At 47.2% G+C, this 6,041-nt stretch overlaps 1 non-coding gene across 1 annotated transcript; it reads right to left on the bottom strand.

The window, feature by feature from the left end:
* Positions 1-200: 200 nt before the first annotated feature.
* On the bottom strand, positions 201-275 carry Trnas-uga. Its single transcript has one exon. It is a non-coding gene; the product is annotated as a tRNA-Ser (tRNA).
* Positions 276-6,041: the final 5,766 nt, after the last annotated feature.

Raw genomic sequence — 6,041 nt, 5'->3', positions numbered from 1 at the left:
CTGTTGTGATTCGTAACGGCACTCCGAAACGGGCCATCCATCCCCTAAACATTGTAAAAAAGAAATGGCTCTGAGCACTATGCGACTTAATATCTGAGGTCATCAGTCCCCTAGACTTAGAACTACTTAAACCTAGAAAGAGATTTTCACTCTGCAGCGGAGTGTGCGCAGATATGAAACTTCCTCCCAATTAAAAATGTGTGCCGGACCGAGACTCGAACTCGGGACCTTTGCCTTTCACGGGCAAGTGCTCTACCAACTGAGCTACCCAAGCACGACTCACACCCCGTCCTCACAGCTTTACTTCTACCTAACTAACCTAAGGACATCACGCACATCCATGACCGAGACCGGATTCGAACCTGCGATCGTAGCGGTCTCGTGGTTCTAGACTGAAGCGCCTAGAACCGTTCGGTCACTCCGGCCGGCTGAAGAATGCAGCCACGACAGTTTAGGCTGTGATGTCGGCGATGGGGAACACCTCGGGCCAGCGTGTAAAACGATCGATGGCTGTAATGCAGTAGGCGTATCCTTCCGATGGCGGGAGTGGTCCTACTAGGTGGACAAGATCAAATTTCTGATTTGGAGGAAGAAATGTGCCAAGAGGTGACCTAGCGTGCCGGCTAACTTTATTCCGTTGACAGGCCACACATTGTCACACATATTGCTTGAAATCTTTGTCCATGTGAGGCCAGACAAAAGCTCGCTTCACCATGTTGGTAGTGGGTCGTATTCCAGGGTGCGACAAGTGTGCCTGTTGGCGAAAGTCAATAGTCACAAAAGTCTCGGTTTGTTGGTGGCGACATCACAATACAGCAGTACAGTTGACAATGGCAGTGTAATATGGCGGAATTGTAGGCCCGATGGTTGCGCCAACAAATCTCGGAGCTCAGTATCAGATTGTTGCGCTACGGCGAGAGGTTGAAAATCAGCTGCTTCAGTGATTGCTTCAATCCTGGAGAGTGCATCAGCTGGCACATTTAGTTCACCTTCAGCGTGGACGATATTGGTAGTGAACTGTCCGATATAGTCAAGGTGTCGCAGCTGACGTGGCGATGCCTTCTCAGGACGCTGGCGTAAACCATATGTTAGTGGCTTATGGTCTGTAATGAGAGTGAACTGCTGTTCCTCCAACAAGAGACGAAATTTCTTAATAGCAGCCTATGCAGCATACAGTTCGCTATCATATGTAGACCAATTCTGTTGAGATGTCGATAGCTTTTTACTGAAAAAGGCTAAGGGTTGTCAGTGACTGTCTATTTGCTGTTCCAGTGCAGCACCGATTGTAGTTGCAGGTGAGTCGACCATCAGGGCGAGAGGCGCCTTGGGTACCGGGTGCGCTAACAGTGTAGCTTCTGCGATGGCAGTCTTCAGCTTGTTAAATGCCAACTCGGCCTCACTGCCTCACTGGAGTTTGTCTTTCGGCTTCGGTGAATCTTGCAAGAACTTCTTCAGTGGTGCAGTTTCGAAGGCATGATTGCGAACGAATTGACAGTAAAAATTGGTTACTGCAAGAAATCTACATAATTATTTAACTGTCGTAGGCTGGTGAAAAATTCAGTATAGCGTCTACTTTCTCCTGTGGTGGCCGTATGCCTTGAGCGTTGATAGTGTAGCCTACGAACTGTGCTTCAGCTGATCCACAAATGCACTTCTAATGGGTTGATGAGCAGGCCATGTGCAACGTAAACAAGTGAAGATCTGTCTTAAGTGCGATAGGTGCTCTGACTTTGAATCTGACATGACCAAAACGTCGTCAATATACACATAACAGAAGTCTAAGTCACGTGTCACTTCATCCATGAAGGTTTGGGCAGCATTACAAAGTCCTAAAGGCATTCGGGTAAATTCAAAGAGTCCGAACGGCGTGCAGACGGCAGTCTTAGCAAGGTCGTTAGGTGCCACAGGTATCTGGTAAAACGCACAACCTAAGTCCAACGTAGAAAAGATTCTTCACGGTAAATGATGACAGCCAAAACAGTTGCAGGATAAAGATTTATTAAAATTCTTGACCAAGGTTTCGGTATATGTAAATATACCTTCATCAGAAGTAAAATATCTAAAATTACATCGTGCAATGGAGATTAATAAAACAATTGTGCCAAAGGTGTCGTCAGTAGTTAAGACATCATCTCCATTTATACAACATGTATATAGTTCATAGGCGAAGTACTGATGCTAAGCTGTGTTCGCATTGACCCTGTGTCCATAATCATGTTGTATAAATGGAGATGATGTCTTAACTACTGACGACGCTTTGGCACAATTGTTTTATAAATCTCCATTGCAGGATGTAGTTTTAGATATTTTACTTCTGAAGAAGGTATATTTATATATACCGAAACCTTGGTCAAGAATTTTAATAAATCTTTATCCTGCAACTGTTTTGGCTGTCATCATTTGCCGTGAAGAATTTCAACAGTTGCTATTTCAGCCATGTTTATCTAGAAAAGATTCACCTACCGAGGACATTGAAAGCAAAATCTTCGATATGCGGGACTGGATAACGATCTGGAATGGTTCTGGCATTGAGCTGTCTGTAGTTGCCACATGGACGACATCTGTTATTCAAATGGTTCAAATGGCTCTGAGCACTATGGGAACATCTGAGGTCATCAGTCCCCGAGAACTTAGAACTACTTAAACCTAACTAACCTAAGGACATCACACACATCCATGCCCAAGGCAGGATTCGAACCTGGGACCGTAGCAGTCGCGCGGTTCCGGACTGAAGCGCCTAGAACCGCTCGGCCACCAGAGGCCGGCCATCCGTTACCGAGCGTAGAGGAGATGATCAACTACTGCTCGGTGGGCGGCATATTCCTTGTGCTAGCATGTACGAGAATTCCTCCTTAACTATCTTCAGTTTCTGGGGTGTCAAGCGGCGCGGTCGAGCATGAAGTGTGGCGCAGGTGTAGTCAAAATTTATTGCACTGTCGAGTGCTGCACAGGTGCTGGTGTGGGAGTCTAGCATGTGATCCCTGGGAACTGTCTGAGGAGCTCTATAAATGGTGAATCACCAGCAACCACTCGTACTGCTGTGTCTTCCACACAACACACTCGACCTTGCTAGGTTGGTAGTAGTGTCAAGAAGGCGTCTGTGACGGAGGTCAGGCAGGAGTCCATAAAATGATAAAAAATCCGCTCCAAGTATGGGGTGCGTCACATCTGTTACGACAAATTGTCATTCAAATTTGCGCCCCAAGCCCAAGTTCAAAACTAATGCGACACGACGAGACGTTGTTATTGTGGAACCATTGGCCGCGAAAAGGTGGCAGTCATCACATTTGCGACGTGGAAGACAGGCAGATGGATAGACTGACACGTCAGCACCCGTGTCTACAAAATACTGTAACTTTGTGCTATGTTCCGTTACAGTCGACGGCTGCCGTCTGGACAGCCAATGGCCGTCATCACTGACTTCCTGCTGAGTTTCCCTGTTCACACGACAGTTCACACTTGCGCGTCTCGGAACCATATCGTCGGTGGTACGAACAGATTCTTGCTGACGAAGGTGAGCGCCTGCGCTTACCTGGTGAGCGGTGGCTTAGAGATCGTTGGCTGGACTCTGGGTCAGTAATGCAGTTACTTGCGCGGTGTGCTCGGCAACCTGTGCTTGTAGCGCGGCGAGAGTGTTATCTACCCGAGGTTGTGGGCAAACTGTTGCGACGCTTGCGGATGGATACATTTCCGCTATGCGAACCGCGGCTTGCGCGAGTGCATCCAGATCGCCGGCACACAGTGTCAGCGAGTCGGGTGGCAGGCGCGATAGCCAAATATTCCGCAAAATGTCGTCACTGACCGCTTGCTCGCTAATGTACGCAGTCGGCGTAGTAGCTGCGCTAGCATGCGACCGCCTAGCTCCTCTGTGCGGAGTAACTTCTCCAATCTCTTCGCCTTGGACTGCGAGAGCCGAGTAATCACGACCTTTTTGATGGTTGTGTAACGATCATTATTCGGTGGCGACGTCAGAATATCTTGTACTTCTGCGGCCATATCTTCACTGAGTGCTGCAAGTACATAACTGTACTTCGTTTCGTCTGCGGTAATGTGCGCTAGCACAAACTGACTTTCTACTTGAGAAAAATCACAGCACGGGATTCTGTTGCCAAGACGGTAGCGGTTTTACTGTCACGCGATTAATTACTGCGCCAGTAGACCCTTGTGCAGTTGGTGGTGGGTCTGCCGTTGTGAGTTACGGCGAAATGGAACACGGAAGATGCACGACTCGGCTGACGCGGATGTTAGTGTTTAATCCGACGTGGCACGGAGCGTAAGTGATCGTCGAATTTCACGTTAGTGACCGTCGGACATCACGTCTGGGTCACCAGTGTTGCGGGCCTAGTTGTATTTACTTAATTGCAACATAAAAAAACACACCATAACTCATACGAATTCTTTAGTAGAAAGTTAAACAACAGAACAGCATGAAAAGCAAATGAGGAAAAATATAAGTCAGAGACTGCGACAGAGATAATAATTACAAATGGCAATCACTCTCACACAGCATTACACTGCACGTAACACTGCGCTTCAAGCTATTCTTTGCATATTAACAATTAAACCCGTCATAATATCTGAAGTCTTTTTATGAAAATTAATATGTGTAGTCAATATAAATACAGTAGATTAAAACACCGATAGCACCTTGTAGCAATGGAAAAATGCCGAGGACTTTACTGTGTAGGAATCTTGTGAGGTTAACCGTTCCAGATATACGCTACTGGCCATTAAAATTGCTACACCAAGAAGAAGTGCAGATGATAAATGGGTATTCATTGGACAAATATATTATACTAGAAACGGGATGTGATTAATTTTCACGAAATTTGGTTGCATAGATCCTGAGAAATCAGTACCCCGAACAACCACCTCTGGCCGTAATAACGGCCTTGATCCGCCTGGGCATTGAGTCAAACAGAGCTTGGATGGCGTGTACAGGTACAGCTGCCCATGCAACTTCAACACGATACCACATTTCATCAAGAGTAGTGACTGGCGTATTGTGACCAGCCAGTTGCTCAGCCACCAATGACCAGACGTTTTCAATTGGTGAGAGATCTGGAGAATGTGCTGGCCAGGGCAGCAGTCGAACATTTTCTGTATCCAGAAAGGCCCGTTCAGGACCTGCAATATGCGGTCGTGCATTATCCAGCTGAAATGTAGGGTTTCGCAGGGATTGAGTGAAGGGTAGAGCCACGGGTCGTAACACATGTGAAATGTAACGTCCACTGTTCAAAGTGCCGTCAGTGCGAACAAGAAGTGACCGAGACGTGTAACCCATGGCACCCCATACCATCACGCCTGGTGATACGCCAGTATGACGATGACAAATACACGCTTCCAATGTGCGTTCAACGCGATGTCGCCAAACACGGATGCGACCATCATGATGCTGTAAAAAGATCCTGGATTCATCAGAAAAAATCACGTTTTGCCATTCGTGCACCCAGTTTCGTCGTTAAGTACACCATCGCAGGTGCTCCTGTCGGTGATGCAGTGTCAAGGGTAATCGCAGCCATGGTCTCCGAGCTGATAGACCATGCTGGTGCAAACGTCGTTGAACTGTTCGTGCAGATGGTTGTCCCCATCTGTTGACTCAGGGATCGAGACGTGGCTGCATGATGCGTTACAGCCATGCGGATAAGATGCCTGTCATATCGACTGCTAGTGATACGAGGCTGTTGGGATCCAGCACGGCGTTCCGTATTACCCTCCTGAACACACCGATCCCATATTCTGCTAACAGTCATTGGATATCGACCAACGCGAGCAGCAATGTCACGATACGATAAACCACAATCGCGATAAGCTGCAATCCGACGTTTATCAAAGTCGGAAACGTGATGTTACGCATTTCTCCTCCTTACACGAGGTATCACAACAACGTTTCACCAGGCAACGCCGGTCAACTGCTGTTTGTGTATGTGAAATCGGTTGGAAACTTTCCTCATGTCAGCATGTTGTAGGTGTCGCCACCGGCGCCAAACTTATGTGAATATCTGAAAAGCTAATCATTTGAATATCACAGCATCTTCTTC

This window comes from Schistocerca americana, chromosome 3, assembly GCF_021461395.2.
Source record: "Schistocerca americana isolate TAMUIC-IGC-003095 chromosome 3, iqSchAmer2.1, whole genome shotgun sequence".
In the NCBI taxonomy this organism is placed as follows: Eukaryota; Metazoa; Arthropoda; class Insecta; order Orthoptera; family Acrididae; genus Schistocerca; species Schistocerca americana.
Note: the sequence above shows the minus strand (reverse complement) of the source record. Positions and strands in the feature narration are given on the sequence as shown.